The sequence below is a fragment of the Myotis brandtii genome, unplaced genomic scaffold (assembly GCF_000412655.1).
Source record: "Myotis brandtii unplaced genomic scaffold, ASM41265v1 scaffold333, whole genome shotgun sequence".
NCBI lineage: Eukaryota > Metazoa > Chordata > Mammalia > Chiroptera > Vespertilionidae > Myotis > Myotis brandtii.
In genome coordinates, this window is record NW_005362842.1 from 3,638,703 (window position 1) to 3,656,588 (window position 17,886).

General features: G+C 42.7%; 1 long non-coding RNA gene across 1 annotated transcript; it reads right to left on the reverse strand.

The window, feature by feature from the left end:
* Nucleotides 1–1,337: 1,337 nt before the first annotated feature.
* On the reverse strand, nucleotides 1,338–17,022 carry LOC106726929. The gene is made up of 3 exons (XR_001363066.1): nucleotides 16,950–17,022; nucleotides 16,415–16,420; nucleotides 1,338–1,348 (listed from the first exon to the last, which is right to left on the reverse strand). It is a non-coding gene; the product is annotated as an uncharacterized LOC106726929 (long non-coding RNA).
* Between the last annotated feature and the right edge of the window lie 864 nt (nucleotides 17,023–17,886).

Consider the following 17,886-nt stretch of genomic DNA (forward strand, 5'->3'; position numbering starts at 1 on the left):
AGATCTATCCCTTTGGTGAATATTCTCTTTCATTCTCCTCTCCCCTATCCCTCCATTCCTCTCTCCCTCCCTCCTGTCTTCTTTTCTTCCTTCCTCCCTTCCTCCCTCCCTCCCTCCCTCCCCCCTCCTTACTTCCTTCTTTCGTTCTTCCTTCCTTACAAAATCAGTCACACAGGGTAACAGACTGTCCATCCCACCACTCACTTAATACTGTCTGGCATGAAAATGAGAGGCAGGCATTACTTCAGAAGGCACCCTAGGTTTCCTTATTGGACTCAGATGTCCGAATCACCTCCAGTGCCCCTGGGAACAGTCACTGAAGAATGCAACCATTTTCTCAGACAGTCAAGCACCCACCTGCAGGTGTGTAGATCTGCTAGAACTGTGAAAGCTTTTGCAGAAGACAGCTCTGCATGGGAGCTTTGGAGCATGCTTCTCAGAGCTGCCTTCACAGAAGGCCCTGCTGTGAGGAGTACAGTTAGCTGACAGATTCCAGTTGCTGCAAATCTGAGATCACTGCAGCATTCTCCCCAGGCTCTTCACAGCCAATGACATGCCGAGCACAGAGAGGGTCCTAGAGCCTGATCATCCCTGTCCAGGGCAGGACTCTTCACTGAGGTTGTCCATCAGCCTCGCCAAGACTTTCTTGGAACTGAGCTTAAGCCTGTGTCTCCCCCCAAACCCAATCTTCCTTCCTCCCTTGTCTCTCTTCGTGGGTGTCAGACCTGCACTGCGGTCTAAAGGTTCTCTCCAGCCCACTCCCATTCTCTCACTCTTATCCTCCACACGTGTATCACATCACCAATCCCTTGCACTTCTTGGCCCACCTTGGTGCCTGCTTCTCCGAGGACCTAAACTGAGGCTCAATGCCTTGGCCCTTGAATGGCTGTGTTAGCAAACTGGAATGTAAGTGTGATGCTTGGTGCCCCTTCTCCCATGATCACAGGATCCAAGAGTTGCCTTTCTCAGCACTTATATCAAGAGGGAGGGACATTTTCTTGAGCAAATTTGAAGGAAGGAAGAGGACAAAACCCAGCTGTGGGCAGCAGCTGAGAGCACACAAGGCAGCAACAAACAGCATCGGAAGGAAATGGTGCCAGTTCCCTTCTTTTTAAGTAAGTTAAACGTTCAAAGAGTTTTTTGACAAGAGATGATGACGCCATGAAAGCTTTGAGGTAATATAATCTTTAGATTTCTTATTTTGCCTCCCTTACCCTGCTACCTACCATCAAAGCCAACTATCTATGTGCAGAGTGGAAGGAAGGAATATTCAATGTGGAATACTATGAATGTTCTGGATTCTCAGTTGGCTCCTGCTGTGTGGCTTTAGGCAAATGAATTAACTTCTCTAAGTCTGTTTTCTCACCTGTGAAATAGGATGATAACCCTGTCTTCACAGTGTTGTTAAGAAGATGAAGTGAGGCCACATTGATATGAAGGGCCTGGCACAATTCGGGCACAAGGTAGGTGCCCAGGGACATTAAGCAGTGCTCTGCAGAGAGCTAAGTTTTGGAGAATGAGGGGCAGCAGGGAGCCATCTGAGTGTCCCTGCTTGGCTTCTCAGGAAGAGAGATGGGTCAGGGATGAAAAACTCTATGTCCCTGTGAGATCTTTGGCAATTGGCCTCCTCCCTTTGGTCTGTAGCTTCTTTTGCCAAAAATCAAAATAACTGCATCTACTTTAAATTGTATGCTTTCTCTTTATTTTTGAAGAACCATTATAAATATTTAATCACATATTTGGATGGATTGAGGTTTTGGAGCTGAAAATAGTGTGTCTAGTTCAGCCTGCTCCATGGGGCTTCTGCATAGGAGGAAACTGAGGTACAGGGTGAGGAACAGCTTGCCCCCCGCTTTGGAGACAGGGTGGGCTTCCTGTGTCCTTGTCACAGGGCAGGTGGTGCGGCCTGAAGTGCACTAGCAACATTCAGAATTTAGCTCTTTATTCTGGAATGAATTGATTCTGACTGGTTTGAGTAGGAACCCTGCTTTTTGGGGGAGCCTGGTGGCCTTCTGATGGTCTTCTTCTTTTTTTAAAAAATATATTTTATGGATTTTTTTTTTACAGAGAGGAAGGGAGAGAGATAGAGAGTTCGAAACATTGATGAGAGAGAAACATTGATCAGCTGCCTCCTGCACATCTCCTACTGGGGATGTGCCCGCAACCCAGGTACATGCCCTTGACTGGAATCAAACCTGGGACCTTTCAGTCCACAGGCCGACGCTCTATCCACTGAGCCAAACCGGTTTCGGCCTGATGGTCTTCTTAAAAGCGTGAATGTTCTATCCTATTCCTTGTTCCTATATACCTTGTGTATGAACCTCTTACATTTTGAAATACTGCTGTCTTCTCTCCTCAGCCAGGGCAAGGACTGTGCTCTGCTCGGAGCGCTACCCCAGTGCCTGGTATAGATTAGGACTCAACATGCCTGTTTACTGAATTAATAAATTTGATGATGCTGGATAATCTGAGGAAGTTTTGGGCAGCAGGGGTGAGAATGGAGGCAGAGTACAAGCAGCTCACTTCACTTCTTCCTGCTTGTACACACACCCTTAAGAAAGACCACCAGCCAGGAGGAGTGAGAGGCAGGGGAGCATACTGGTTAAGAACACGGAGCTCATTTACCTGGATTTCAATCCTAATTCTGCTGCCTGCTAGCTGTGTGATCTCAGGTAAATTATTTATTCTCCCTGTGTCCTGCCCAGGGAGAGGGCCCAGAACCAATATTCAATGTCAGCCTGCCTATGTATATAGTAAATGCGGGTGTACAAGTAGACTGGCGTGCGTGTATGGCTGTGCATTTACACGCTGGCAACTCCTGTAGTTCTCACACATTGCCCCTTCAAAATTGTTCAGTGAACTTGGTGACGTCAATCATTCATTCAATGAATAAACATGTATCGAGCACCTACAAGGTGGCAGACCCCGTGAGGAGAGAGGCATGAATAAACATATCCCCTCACTATTTATGGCATGCAGTCTACCACAGTGAGTAGCTGTGATGCTTGTGCTCAAGGCACAAGTGCTTTGGGAGGCAAGCGGAAGGTGTTGCGATTCTCACTGCAGCGTGGAGGGAGGGTGACAGGAGGGTAGGGTGAAACTTGAGTTGTGTCATGAAGGCAGAGCTGTGTGTCAGGCGAGAACTGAGGGGGTGACATTGTGGTCAGGTGTGGGGGGTGGCAGAATAAAGGCAGGGTAATTCAAAATGAAGGTAATGGAGGTGACGAGGGACTTCCTTTCATTTATGTAAATTATCTCTTTCAAATGGCTGCTAAGTTGTTTGGATACAGCTACTTATTAAGTTGTTTGGACCCAATGACTTCATAAAAAGAACAGGTTTTGCTTTTGGCCTAGAGTTGCCATGAAAATATAATTGAGAAGCCATCTATGCCATACACTGAAAAAAATTGGAAAATTCTAACCTAGACACAAGCATGAAGACATTTTTTCTCTTTGTTTTCTGTTCTGTTGCTCTCAGCTATATTCACACATGTAGTCTCAAGATTGTGACAATTATCTTTGATAAAGTGAAGGACGAACACAGATGATCATAGCTGTGTGAACACGTGTATGCTTGCAAACCACACACCCGTGCACATCTACACACACCCACACACACCCATGCACACATACTCCGGGGCAGGCAGAGTGATTCAGCTGAGATGGTAACTTAGGAGGGTAATTAACTTTGAGAAATGAAAATAATTAAACATCAATTAAGATATCATTGCTAGAGAAATGGAGGGAATAAGGATCAGGAATTCCCAGGGAGGAATAATTTCCTCAGCAATGTGGCTTCCCTGTGAGGAAAACAAGACCTTACGCTTTCCTGACGGTGGGCAAGTTGAATCCCATGGACCCTGACCTTTTCCCAGGGTTGCTCACCTCTGCAATCTTATCAGCTGTTCCAGCAGATCCACAGTGCTTCTCCAGCATGAGACTATCCCAGCTTTGTGCCACGTTCCTTTTGTTTTGACTACTGTCAATACGTTCAAACTTGTGTATAAGTTTTGTGTGGATATGTTTTCCTTTCTCTTTAGTATATGCCTAGGAGTGAAGTTACTGGGTCATATGGTAACTCAATTGGAGCAACTGCCAAACTACCCAAAGTGACTACAGCATTTTAAATTCTCACCAGCAACACATGAGGATTCCAATTTCTCTGCATTCTTGTCAACACTTGTTATTATCTGTACTAGAGGCCTGGTGCATGAAATTCGTGCACTGGGCAGGGGGGCGGTCCCTCAGCCTGCCCTGGGGGAATGTCCAACTGATGGCTTAGGCCCGCTCCCTGCAGCCTAAGCTGGCAGTCGGACATCCTTAATGCTGCTGAGGTGGCAGGAGAGGCTCCCGCCACCACCGCTGCACTTGCTACCTGTGAGCCCGGCTTCTGGCTGAGTGGTGCTCCCGCTGTGGGAGCGCTCTGACCACCAGGGGGCACTTCTGCATTGAGTTTCCAGAGTAGTTATGTTCATTGGATCCTCCCAGCAGCCCTGACTGTGAATTAGGCAGGGCGGTTAAGGACATGCTGCTGGTGATGACACTGAGGCCCAGGTGGTCAGCGTGCATCATAGCGACCCGTTGTTCTGCTGTTCAGTCGATTTGCATGTTAGCCTTTTATTATATAGGATTTTTGATCATAGCTACTCTAGGAAGTGGGAAGTAAAAGCTCACTGTGATTTTGATTTTCATACCCTAATGGCGATGTCATTTCATGTATCTTCTTTAGAGAAATACCTATGTAGAGACTTTACCCATTTTTAAATTGGGTTACTTATCATGTATTATTGAGTTTTCAGAGTTCCACCTTACTCTTGCTCTTCCCTTCCTGAATGATTGCCATGTGGACTTTAGGCTCCAGCCTTAAATGCCAAGACAGCAGCCTTCCAGCCAACTGAGCCATACTGGCCAGGGATAAACCGCATCTCTTGATGAGAAAAAAAATCACAGTCAAGCTCCCACAATTGTGTGAGAATTTCCCTGTATCAAGTACATACCTATCCTACAAAGTCTCTGTCTCTCCTTGAACCCTGACTGATAGAGTCTCAGCCCATGTTGTAATCTTATCTCCCTCTAATATCCATTCACAGCTGTGCTCAGCCAAACTGTATCTCCATGAACATGCTGTTTCATTGCTTCATACCTCATGCTTGTCTGGAGGGGATACTCCAGGGACACCATGTTCTTTGCGTTCTGGGTTCCAGTGCTGGGCTCACCCTTTTTGGGTGAGTATGTCTTTGTGAGATGGTAGCACCGATGCCTTCCAGCCAGAAAACGTTTCCTTTTATCTCATCAAATAATTTGAGTGAGCTGGGGACTCAATAAATGGCAGTGGCTCTAGTTCATAGCATTGGGTCTCATTTATAGAAATGTCCCATATTGGCATCATGTTTCAGAGTTTCCAGAGTAGTTATGTTCATTGGATCCTCCCAGCAGCCCTGACTGTGAATTAGGCAGGGCGGTTTAAAAAATTACCTTTGAAACCATCTCATATTCTCTGTTATCCATAGAAAGTTCACTAATCCCACAACCTTCCTCTTTTGCACCTTATAATTTTGCTTAGCTCCTTGAAAATCAGTTCCTTTGTCTGCAAACTCACAATGTGGTTGAAAAGGATCACAGAGTACTCCAAGGAACTACCCTCAGATTCCCTGGCACATGGTAGGTGACAAGTGATGGCTAATTCTATTCCTTTTCCATCCCCAGAACATGTCAAGAGTCCTGTCAATAGCGTAAAAAATTTCCAGTTCTGTAGATCTGGAAATGAGGCCAGGAGGCTCAGATGATTCATATTTCCATGCATTTCCCTCTTTTCTGAGGCTTAGGGGATACTCCAGGGACACCTTGTTCTTTGTGTTCTGAGTTCCAGTGCTGGGCTCATCCTTTTTGGGTGAGTATGTATTTGTGAGATGGTAGCACTGATGCCTTCCAGCCAGAAAATGTTTCCTTTTATCTCATCAAATAATTTGAGTGAGCTGGGGACTCAATAAATGGCAGTGGCTCTAGTTCATAGCATTGGGTCTCATTTATAGAAATGTCCCATATTGGCATCATGTTTCAGAGTTTCCAGAGTAGTTATGTTCATTGGATCCTCCCAGCAGCCCTGACTGTGAATTAGGCAGGGCGGTTAAGGACATGCTGCTGGTGATGACACTGAGGCACAGGTGGCTTACGTGATACATCTAAAGGTCACAGTGAGTCATGAGAACTCACAGATCCTGACTCTCAGGCGAGTGCCCCTCCTCTGCCCTCGCCAACAAGCAAAGTGAAACGGAAACTTGAGCAGGTTCCAGTGCAAAACCCAGGTTTGCATCAGCATCTATTCGTTAATCCTGGATCTGGCCCTGCTTGATCTCCTAGGTGGTGGCTACTGCTTTGCTTATGCTCCCTTACCCATCTTCCTACCTGGACTCACCCCATTGCTCTCCACTCTCACTCTCACAAGCCAGGATGCTGGCCACATAGGTCAGATATGAGAAACAGACTATGTTTACTACTTGTTTTATTTATCTAGTCCTACATAACAACCCACCTGAAAACATAGTGACTTCAAACACCAACATTGTATTTTTTCTTATAATCCTGTGGGTTGGCTGGGGAGTTACTTTGCTAGCTTCCACTGGGCTCACACAGGTGGCTGCGTTCAGGTGCGGGGACAGTGGTGCTGGAAGATGTAAGTGGCCTCACTCAAGTCTGGCAGTTGGTGTTGACCGTCGTCTGGAAGACACGGTTTATCTCTGTGTAGACTGGTGGTCTACATAGTGGCCTCAGGACAGTGCTTCAAGAGTACAGAGCCAGAAAATGCCAGGTCTGTGGAGGCCTGGGCTGGGATCATGCACAGCATCACTTCCATCGACATTCTATGGGCCAAAGCTATCACAGAGCCATCTTGATTCAAGGGTAAAGGAAATAAAACACCATCTCTCTTTTTCTAATTATTGATTTGAGGGAGAGAGAGAGGGAGAGAGAGAGAGAGAGAGAGAGAGAGAGAAACCTCGATGTGAGAAACACCAATTGACTGCCTCCCTCATGTACTCCAACTGGGGATGAATCTGCAACCTGGGTATGTGCCCTGACCTGGAATCAAACCTGCAACCTTTTGGTGTATGGGATGATACTCCAACCAACTGAGCCACACTGGCCAGGGTTAAACCCCATCTCTTGATGAGAAAAAAAAATCACAGTCATACTTCAAAGGAGCATGGGTGAACTATTGGGCTATCTTTCAAAACAATGGTGCATGGAGTCATTGTGTGTTAGAAGAGGCAGAGAAAGTGAGGTTGGCTTTCTCGCTCTTCTGTGCAGCAGGCGTTCCTATTAGGGCCTGTCTGTTGACGTCACCTGTCTTCTCACCCTCATAGCCTTCTCTCTCTCTGCCTCTTACATGGCAGCCAGAAAGGATGACTGCCTCCCTTTACCCTGGACTAACTCAGGACTGGGCACTGGGCACTGGACACTGAGACCCAGTCACCTTATCCTGTATCCAAGGGACATGGTTAGGTGTGAAACCAATCGGAACTAATCACCTCTGGAAAAGTATTCTCTACCTGATCTAGCACAGGTTAGTGTGGTTCTCTGTTTTGTGGTTTGTTAATTGTATTTTGCTTGTGCCCCTTTTTAGGAAATCTCAAGATTCATGGGAGAAGCATGCCTAACCCTGTATGGAACATACCGAGGTCGCTCAGTAAATGTTTAAACACACTGTGGGCCGCTCAAAACTATAGAGAGTGACCGTGTTCTCCCTGCATAGGAATGCCCTGCACTTCAGCAGTATTCTGTTAAGTGTTTGTTGACAAACGCATGCACACATGTATGAGCCCTGCTTCTGATTAGTGCAATGCATCACGGTTAGCTTGTTTTGGGGGAACGTGGACTTTTAAGGGAGTAGACCCAGTAACCTGACTGGGAGATGATCAACTCTGTCCCCATTCTATTTGGGGCTCTCCCTCCACCAGGAGTCGTCCTGCCCGCCTGCGTGCCTGCGTGCCTGCCTGATGGACTCAGCCCATCTCAGCCTCACTCTGGGGCCTGGGAGACTGCTTCCCACTACAGTGCGCTCTCTTTGGGAAATTTCAATTGCTTTTGAATTAGTTATAGGCTCAGAAGTGAGCGACTCCCACTATTGGAATGCAGGCTTTAAAATCACTCCATTTCATGTTGCCAGCTTGGCAGCACCAACCTGTCCTCAGAGAATGCAGCCTGGTCATGCAGGAGAGAGGCTTTTGAAAAAATAAGGCAGAAATGGACCAATACGGTCAAGGAGGGAAGGAAATGGCCTTGGAAATACCTTCACTTTTACATAAACCATACCTTGTCTGTTTTACCATTGATAACACGGCAAAACTTCAGATCTCCTTTTTCAGAATAAGTCGAAGAGTAGTTAGCGATGCCCTATGTAAATCAACTCACTGAGTCTGCTACACCACTGCAGTCTCCAGATTTGTGTGGTTATGTTGAAATATTTTTAGTAAAGCTTATGTTCTCATGCACGCAGCAAACACAGCCTTACACCAGAAAGCAAAAGGATGTATCTGGTATAAATGGCATTATTTTCCAGCTCTTTTGAGGTATAATTGACAAATAAGAATTATACAGTTTAAGGCATACAACATGGTGATTTGATATACATATACATTGTGAAATGATTACCACAATTAAGCTAATTAACACATTCATCACCTCACATAATTACCCCCCCCCTTTTTTGTTTTGGTGGTGAGAACACTTAAGATCCACTCTCTTTGCAAATTTCAAGTATACAATACTGTATTATTAGCTATAGTGACTGTGCTGTACATTAAATCCCCAGAACTTATCACTGGAAGTTTGTACCCTTTGGCCAACATTTCCCTGTCTCTCTTTACCCTGACAATGATCATTCTACGAGTTTCTATGAGTTCAGCTTCATTTAGATTCTACATGTAAATGAGATTATACATATTTGTCTTTCTGTTTCTGGCTTATAACCCTTCAGGTTCATCCATGTTGTTGCAAAAGGCAGGATTTCCTTCTTTTATATAGCTGAGTAATATTCCATTATCAATATCTCTATCTCTATCTATCATCTATCTATCTATCTATCTATCTATCTATCTATCTATCTGCAGGTGAATGAATAATGAAAATGTGATAGATATCACAATACTTAGGTTGTTTCCATATATTGTTAACCTTTGGGAAAACTGGAAATGGTGCATGGTATCTCTCTGGATTGTTTCTTAAAACTGCATGTGAACTACAATTATCAAAAATAAAAAGTTTAATTAAGAAACAACAACAAAAAATAAACCAGAGAAAAATTCAAATACCCAAAGCCTCAGTATGAACTCTGAGTGGTGAGCAGAAAACCACAAGTCACAAATAAATGCAGAAAGAAATGACAAAGAGCTGGTTGGCATAGGAAGCTAATTTGCAAAAATATAATGAAAATCATCATTGGAAGGAGTAGAGGGTAGAATTGCTCTGCAGAAACTCAAGCCAGTAACTTGGAGGCAAAGCTAAGAAACTCAAAATACAGAAGAGAAGAACAAACATGCAGTGATTTAATTAGTATATGCCAATTGTTAAGCTTCTGTTTATATGTTACCTTACATAGAAAACCTGTGAATATTGGTTTAGATGTATTATGTGATATACACTGAGTGGCCAGATTATTATGACCGACCAGATTATTATGACCACCCCATCAGCACTTCATTGACACTTCCAAAAATACTGAACATTGAAAACTTTTTAAGCAAATACTCTCAAGGCTTTATTATTATTATTATTTGCATAACTAATTCACTTCATTGTACTGATGGGGTGGTCATAATAATCTGGCCACTCAGTGTATATGATGTATATGTATATTCTTTTCTTGCCTTTCAAAGTAGACATAAGAATATCACTTTCTGAGGTAATAAAGTTATCAATAGTGACTTTCTTTGAATGATACTGTTATTAGTGATTTTAATTTTCTGTTTTATGCTTTGGATACACAAATTTCTACTGTGGATACAAATTTTAGATGAACATGATTAAAATCAGTAAAATTTTTATGCATATTTCACATTGCAATTGTGTAAAAATGTATACAACAAAACACTGGAAGGAAATATTTTATACTAAATGTTAACAGTGGCTCTGCCTGGGTGATTGGGATATAGTTCTTTTTAATTTCTCCAAGTGACACTGTGTAGTCATCCCACTGTAGATTTTATACAGTGATCGGATGTTCGCTTTATAATCATATAAATAAATTTAAAATTAGTATATAAAATTTATAGGTACCATATGATAACAAACATGTAAAATTTTCTACTGCAAGTTAATGGGAAAGAAAACAATAAAACTCAAAGTATTGTAGATTTTTTTATTACTTCAACTTTCATATATTTTTGGAAAACTGGAAATGGTACACAGTATCTCTCTGGATTGTTTTTTAAAACTGCATGTGAACTATAATTATCAAATATAAAAAGCTTATAACCTTTGGGAAAACTGGAATGGTACATGGTATCTCTCTGGAGTGAACTGCATGTGAACTGCAATGTTGATTTGGTAATAGAAATATCCCCAACGAAAATGGAAGTGATTAACTGAGTTGGGTATGTGGAAGATTTTCTAAACATAAAACAATAGAAAATCATGAGAGAAGAAGGAGGAAGTCAGTCATCTCAGATCCACTGTGCACCACGCTGACATGGCCTCCCTCAGCCAGACACTCAAGGACAGAGACCAATGGGGGCAGCAGAAGGTACAGGAGCCTTAGCGATGGGGTTGTTCTTCTTGCTTCTAAATAAATGGGCAGTGTTTTCAGAGGACAATGTTCTGGAACGGCTGGGGTGAGGAAAAATGACCTGAGTAGAATTATCACCAGCTATCCCCAGTTCGGCCAAGTGAAATTGGGTTTCTCATTAGAAAGGGCCAATGCCCAGGGAGCCTCAGAGGCTATTTGCTCACCCTGAGAGAGGGTCTCAGACACCCTCAGAGAACTGCTAGCATGAAGCACTCTGACAGTTATGTGAATCAGACGTTTCTTTTTACCCCAACAATTTATTATGAAAAATTTCAAACATAGAACAACATTGGAAGAATTTCACAGTGAACACCTGTAGTCTTGGCATCTGGACCCTACCATTAACATGTTACTCCACCTACTTTATTTTATACCTATGTATTGCTCTATCCAGCCATTAGTCCACTTTCTTTTGTGGATGCATTTCAGAGCACATCACAGATATCACCACACTTCCCCTAAATGCTTGTTCATGTAGCCAGAGTTCAATATTTGTCTAAAGATTTTTCTTCTTATGGGATAAAATTTGCTTACAATGAAACAAATCTCAAGAATACAATTGTTGGGCTTGGACAAATGCATATATCTAGGCATCTATCAAGATACACAACCACATCGTCTCCCAGAAAGTTCTCTCAAGTCTCTTCTGGGTCACTCCCACCTCTTCCACCTCCCAGACAAACTGCATTCTTATGTTATTCTTCTCTAAGTTAGTTTTGTCTGTTTAGATATTTATGAAATGGAATTATGCATTATGTACTCTTTTGTATGTCTTCTGTTACTCAGTATAAGATTTTTGTAGTTTATTTCTATTGTGTGCATTAGCAGTTTATTCCTTCTTATTGCCAAGTAGAATCCTGTTGGGTTAATATACTACAATTTGCTCATCCAGTTTCCTTCTGTGAACATATTGGCTTCCCCCACCCCCAGTTTTTGGCTAATATGAATAAAGTGACTATGAATATCTATCTATCTATCTATCTATCTATCTATCTATCTATCTATCTATCATCTAAAAGCCTAAGCAACCAAACGACTGGTTGACCAGTTGCTATGATGCACCCTGACCACCAGGGGGCAGACGCTCAATGCAGGGGCTGCCCCCTGGTTGTCAGTGCACTCCCACAGGGGGAGGTGCACTCCCACAGCCAACCTCTCATGGCTGGCCAACCTCCCGTGGTCCTTCCCCCTGGCCGGCCCCGATTGGCCTGATTGGAACTGGGCGAAACGGTCCCAATTGGCCCTGATTGCTGGCCAGGCCAAGGGACCCCACCTGTGAGTGAATTTGTTGGCTTCTAGTTATTATACAGAGTATGACCTAATTTTTGCCTCTCCATAAACACAATGTAATATTTTCAACTATATCATCCATCCATCCATCCATCCATCCATCCATCCACCCATCCATCCACCCATCCATCATTCCAACCACCCATTCAAGCACATATTGTGTATTTACTGCATGTCAGGCAATGTTCTAACACTGGGAATACAGTACAAAATTAAAAGATATATTCCCTGTCCTTTAAAGAATGCAGTGAGAGAACAACACAGATAGGTAATTATAAAAACATAAAATTCAGACTAAAATGGGAGCTTCCAGAGAAAGGAGGAGGGAAGCAGAGTAGTGTCCACAACAACATTTGATGACAGCTTTAGTAATGGGTGTCATGATGCTCTTGCCTGTGGCTTCCTTCAATAAAAGCCAAAGGCTTCACCATGCAACTCAGTTCAATGGCGGTCATTTCGCCAAGAAAGTTACTTTACTCCATGCCTACTTCCTAGAGCTTGTCATCTCTATTTGCATACCTCCAGCAGGTCTATCTCAAACTTTGATCTCACTTGACTCAGACTTTCAGAGGAGGTTATTATTTTAGGAGGTTATTTTGTCCTAAAGTTTATAGATTTCTCCTGAAAAGCACTGTGGAGCTGACTCATAGAATCAACCAGGCTTCCTCAAGTGCAACAATTCCAGAATGTACTAACTCTGAGGGGCAACACAGGATTACTTTCGAGTAATTGCTAAGGTTGCCAAATAAAATACAGGACACCCAGTAAATTTAAACATCAAATAAACAATTTTTGAAAGTGTAAGTATGTCCCAAATATTGAATGGGACGTAAGTATGCTCCAAATATTTGATGTGATATGTTTATAACAAAAGTGATTATCTGCAATTAAATTTAACTGAACATCCTATATTTTTATTTGCTAAATCTAGCAACCCTAGTTACTAGAGGAAGAAGGCTTTCTGGCCAAATGACTTTTACCCATGACGGAAGCCAAACCCATAAAGTACCAATACTTAAAAACAAAAACATGATGGAAATGTTAACAAATAATACATCTCCCAGTCTTTTAAATTAGAATATGTAGCTACATCACAAACTTTCTTGATAACCAAAAGTCATTAGTATGAATATTAATTACGTCAGTATGCAATGTACTCAAAGCTACAGGGTTGCTTGTCTCTATATTGAACACTACCAGACATCTGTGGTTTTAGAATTTTAAATTTAAATTATTTTTTTCTTTTCCCGTCATCATCAGGCTATCAATTAAACCTCCTGTGACAATTAGTATTTATTTTCTCAGAGTCTGCCTATTCTGATGTCAGTGAAAAATGAGATACTAAATCTCATTAGCAATATGTACAAAGAAAAAAAATATAGGCTAGTATGGAAAAAGATATGAGTTTTTGGTAATTATTGAACATTCCATAGGTTTTAAAAAACTAATTTACAGTCTTTTAATTTTATTTTCTCAAGTATCCATTTACTTACTCATTAAAATAACAAATATTTTTATCTAATAGAAGTTTATGCAGACCTCTGCACCTTCAACATTTTATGAAATAATATTTATAATGAGTCTTTAGAAATGCATATCTTTAAAAGGCTGGAAGGTTATTAAAAACTGAATGTTGTTATCTAAATATTTTATGTCTTCCAAACTGTGTATTCACTTAATTTACATAATTGCTTGAATCCCTTAAGTGGATTCCCACCTGGCCTCCTGTTACCCTGCTAAGCAGTGAACGTGAAAAGCTCCCTCTCACCTAGATGCTCTCAGGATACATACTGGTCTTAACATTTCCTGCACCTTTAGTCTGGATCTCAACCTTTCAACTAAGTAGAGAAGAAAAAACCCAAATCTTTTAGCTACAGAGATCATGAAGGGCACTCAACTTTTAGCAGGAAGTTGACCCTAATACTTAGCCGTTTACTGTTTCTTTCTCTGGGAATCTTGGTGCTGAAGAGTCCAAGTCTTCGTGACAATGCTTTGCCAGGGCACAAAGAAGTCACTGCTGACAGATACTCATAGAAGCTGAGGTTAGTAAAAATAATTACAGCATATGTATTTGACTCATGAAAGCTCCCCTTGGATAGAGTGGCATTCCAGGTTAAACTGCTTCAGTGTTGTATAAAAATATGATGAGAAAAATATCAGATTAATGGAATGTGGGTAAGTATTATGTAACAACATATTATATTATAGAATAAATCTAGGATGCCCAGGTTTGGGGGTGTGGGGAACATGATTCTTTCTTATCTGCAAAACTTTCTAGAGTCCTTGTCATGTTCTTATAAATGTCCATGATATGACACACAAAGTTTTCTGAACGTCTTTGACCACAGAACACTCTCACCCAGAGCATCTTGCTGGCTGGTGTTCTGTAAAACAATCTTTAGAAAACACGGTGGAGGAGGATGACTCAAATTGTCTCCACTGCCTAGTGCCCTGGGATTCTCAGACCCCACCTAAACCTGCTACGAAACCTGATCTCCTTTCTTGGCAAGAACACCCTGGGTTCCCTTTTCTCCCTTCAACTTCAGTACAAAAGTATTTGGTCCAATTCCAGAGATTTAGACTAGTATTAAAAACCCACTTAAAACATGAAGTAGACACAGTGAATAACTTTCTAGAGAAAATTGAATTGCATTGGGTAATTTGAGCTCCTTATGATCAGGAACCAAATCACATTCAACTGGTGGCCAAGTTGCTTAAGGTAAGCACTTAGCAAACTGTTGTTAAATGAATGAGCAGTGAGTAGCACACAGTTGGTACTCTGTAAACTGGGACTCCCTTCACCCTTTTCCTAAAACACAGAAGAAGACATTGCATGCACCTGCAAGATGTAGTTCAGGGACGGACCTTCCAGGATTCAGGTGCTCACTGTCTCCATGCATCACTGAACCAGTCTTTGCAATTGGGAACCTCATGGCCATGGAGGACTACATTTCGATACTCTCACATCTTTCTGAGTTTTTAGAAGTTACATTGCCCTTTGACCTATTCATATGCAGTCCAAGTTCTAGGTAAATGATTCAGGATAATCCTTCTCCAATCCTTCTCCATTCCCCGCCCCCCCTAAGTTCTTGGCCAATGAAGAGGAGGTGCTGGAGAGCTGAACTGAGGAAGTAAAAATGTAACTTGAACATCTGAAGAAAACCACCCTGGTTTCTAAATGCATTGACTTTCCTTGAGTTACAGTAAAAAGAGAGGGAAGCACATCTTGGAAACTGCTGCGAGTGCACATTTGTACTCTGGAGTTCTCCATCCCGAGAAAGGCATGCAATGCATTTCCCAGAAAAGTGGACATAGGCAGCAGCATGAAAAGGGTCCTCCCAGGCCATTGCCAGGGGCCCTCTCCCAGCCCTTCATCTGGGTGTGTTGTTTCTTCTCCTCTGGTCTGCTTTAAAAGGCATTTTGTTCTTGAACAGAAAATGTCTGGGCAGGGACTACCTGTCCTGACTGCAGAAATGGAGAGCATGATCACTCCCCCACCTTGGAATCCAGGGAGGTCGGCATCCTTCCCAACTGGCTCTTATCAGCTTCCCTGGAAGCTGAGCTAGTCCCCATCTTTGGCTGAGGGTCTGTAGCTATGCCCATGGGATATTGTAGAAGGAAGAAAATATAAGTACTTCTGTGAGGACCTCAGACCTACGTAGCACTCAAAGTGAACTGTTGAAATGTGGACCTGCACTTCAGATCCATTGAACCTTGGGTCCTTTTCCTTCCAGCTCAGTCTGAGAAGCAAAATATAAGAATACAAATGTCGGTCAAACAGACCTTGGTTCAATACAGATTCTACCATTTCCCAGGAGATCCTAGAGTGTTCCAGATACGGCTCCAGATAAGTTTACAAAGATAAGTAAGACAAAGCTCTGCTCTTGAATTGCTTTCCATCTAGTGGGAAATGTTTTATAATACACTATGATAAGAACATTTCGGAGGAAGACACAAATCTGAATTAATCTCACCTGTGGTACTCAGGAGACCTAGACAGAGATGGAAACATTGTAAGTGGGTTTTGAAGTATGAATAGGTGTTTTATTAGTAGTTAGAGTTGGCTATATTATTCTATAAAGAGATAAATTTTTCCAATCTAAGTGGGTAACCAGAATAAAGTTTATTCCCTGCTTGCGTAAAGCCCAATTCAGATGTTCTCATCAGGCAGCTCTCCTCAGTAGCTCTTCTTTTCAGAGTGACCTGAGATCCCAACTACACCATTAAACTGGTTCTACTGTTCCTGAATGGGGTAAAGCACTGATGGGGTGAGGGTGGCCCGAACTGAAGTGTGCAGTAGAAGTGCGAGCCCAGAGGTCTCTAGGGATGTTTCAGGGTTCTTACAAAGCTCTGGATGTGCAGTGGGGGTTTGATAGATTTTATCTACTTCTTAGGGAGCAGGAAAACCCACATCTGAATATACAAAGTGATGGGTAGAGATAGAGATAAAAAGAGGAATAGAGATAATGATATTAAAATGGAGGTCTTTATAACATAACTATAAATGTTTGGTAGCCTGGACAATTTGTAAAAAGAGTTCTGCTCTGCTACGCATTCACAGGCCAGCAGTAGAAGAGGAAGCAGGAGACTTTGGGACGTGAAAGGGGAGGGAGAACCCGGCTCATCTGTCTTCTCTAGTCTTGGAATTTCTTTGGGGCTCGGATATGATTGTGAAGTCTAGTTCTGGGAACAGAAAGCCAAATATTCCTGCACAGGGTTGGGAGAAGAGACTCACTGGAACTGAGAAAGAAGGATACATAAGGGGCTGGAGATCAGAGTGGAGGAGCTGCAAGAGTCAAGTAATGATCTTAGGTTTTATAAAACAGGGTCTGCAGTCTAGAATGGAAGAGGTGACAGTCCTTTTCTGCTCTGGGCTGACTGTTGGGGTCCAACCCCAGCAGGTCAGGGGTTCCCAAAGGTGTGTACGGAGTCGGCGAAGAGGAGGTGACAGTCCTTTTCTGCTCTGGGCTGACAAGTCCACCTCCTTCTGGATTTGTGCTTCTTTTTGAGGCTTGGCCACCAGCAGTTCCCAGAATGACCTTTGTGAAGTGAAGATCTGATTATGTCAGTTCATTCTTTAACACCATAAAATGGCTTCCCATTGCACTGAGAATACATCGGGCTCTCTTCCTCCTGGCTTACAGGGCCCCTCATACCCTTTCCTTCTTCAGTTCTTTCCACCCACCCTTCTGCTCACCTGAAATGTTTACCCTCTCTTACTTCCACTTGGGACACAGTTGACTTCTACACATCTATTATATCTCAAATCAGATGTCACTTTTCTTGACCTCCAAGATCAAGTTGTGGTATCCAGTCTCATTCCACCCTGCCTATTTCCTTCCTGGAATTTCATTCCTAACAGGGGATTCTACCCTGCATTGGCACAGGGCCTGAAAAATCCAGGAGGGAGCACTTCAGCCTGAGGAAGGCAGAGGGAGAGGCTGAGCAACACCCACCCAAATAGGTGACCTTGGTTAAAACACATAGCGCTGACAGAACCTGGCTGGAGATCCTGGCTAGGCTGCTGATCAACTGAATGCTGTCTCCATGTCATTCCTTCTTCGCTGACTCCATACACACCTTTGGGAACCCTTGGACCTGCTGGGGCAGGACCCCAACAATAAAATGATAGGTGTAAGATAATAAAAAAAACAAATAAACAAACAAAAAACACACACACATAGCGCTAAGAAGGGGAGCAAACATATTAAGAACAGTATGCCATATATGCCAGGTCCTTTGAAACATATGCTGTGCAGATGTTTCTTCCCTGCAGCGACTGTATCAAGCAGCAAGGATGGACCGGCTTCTGGCAG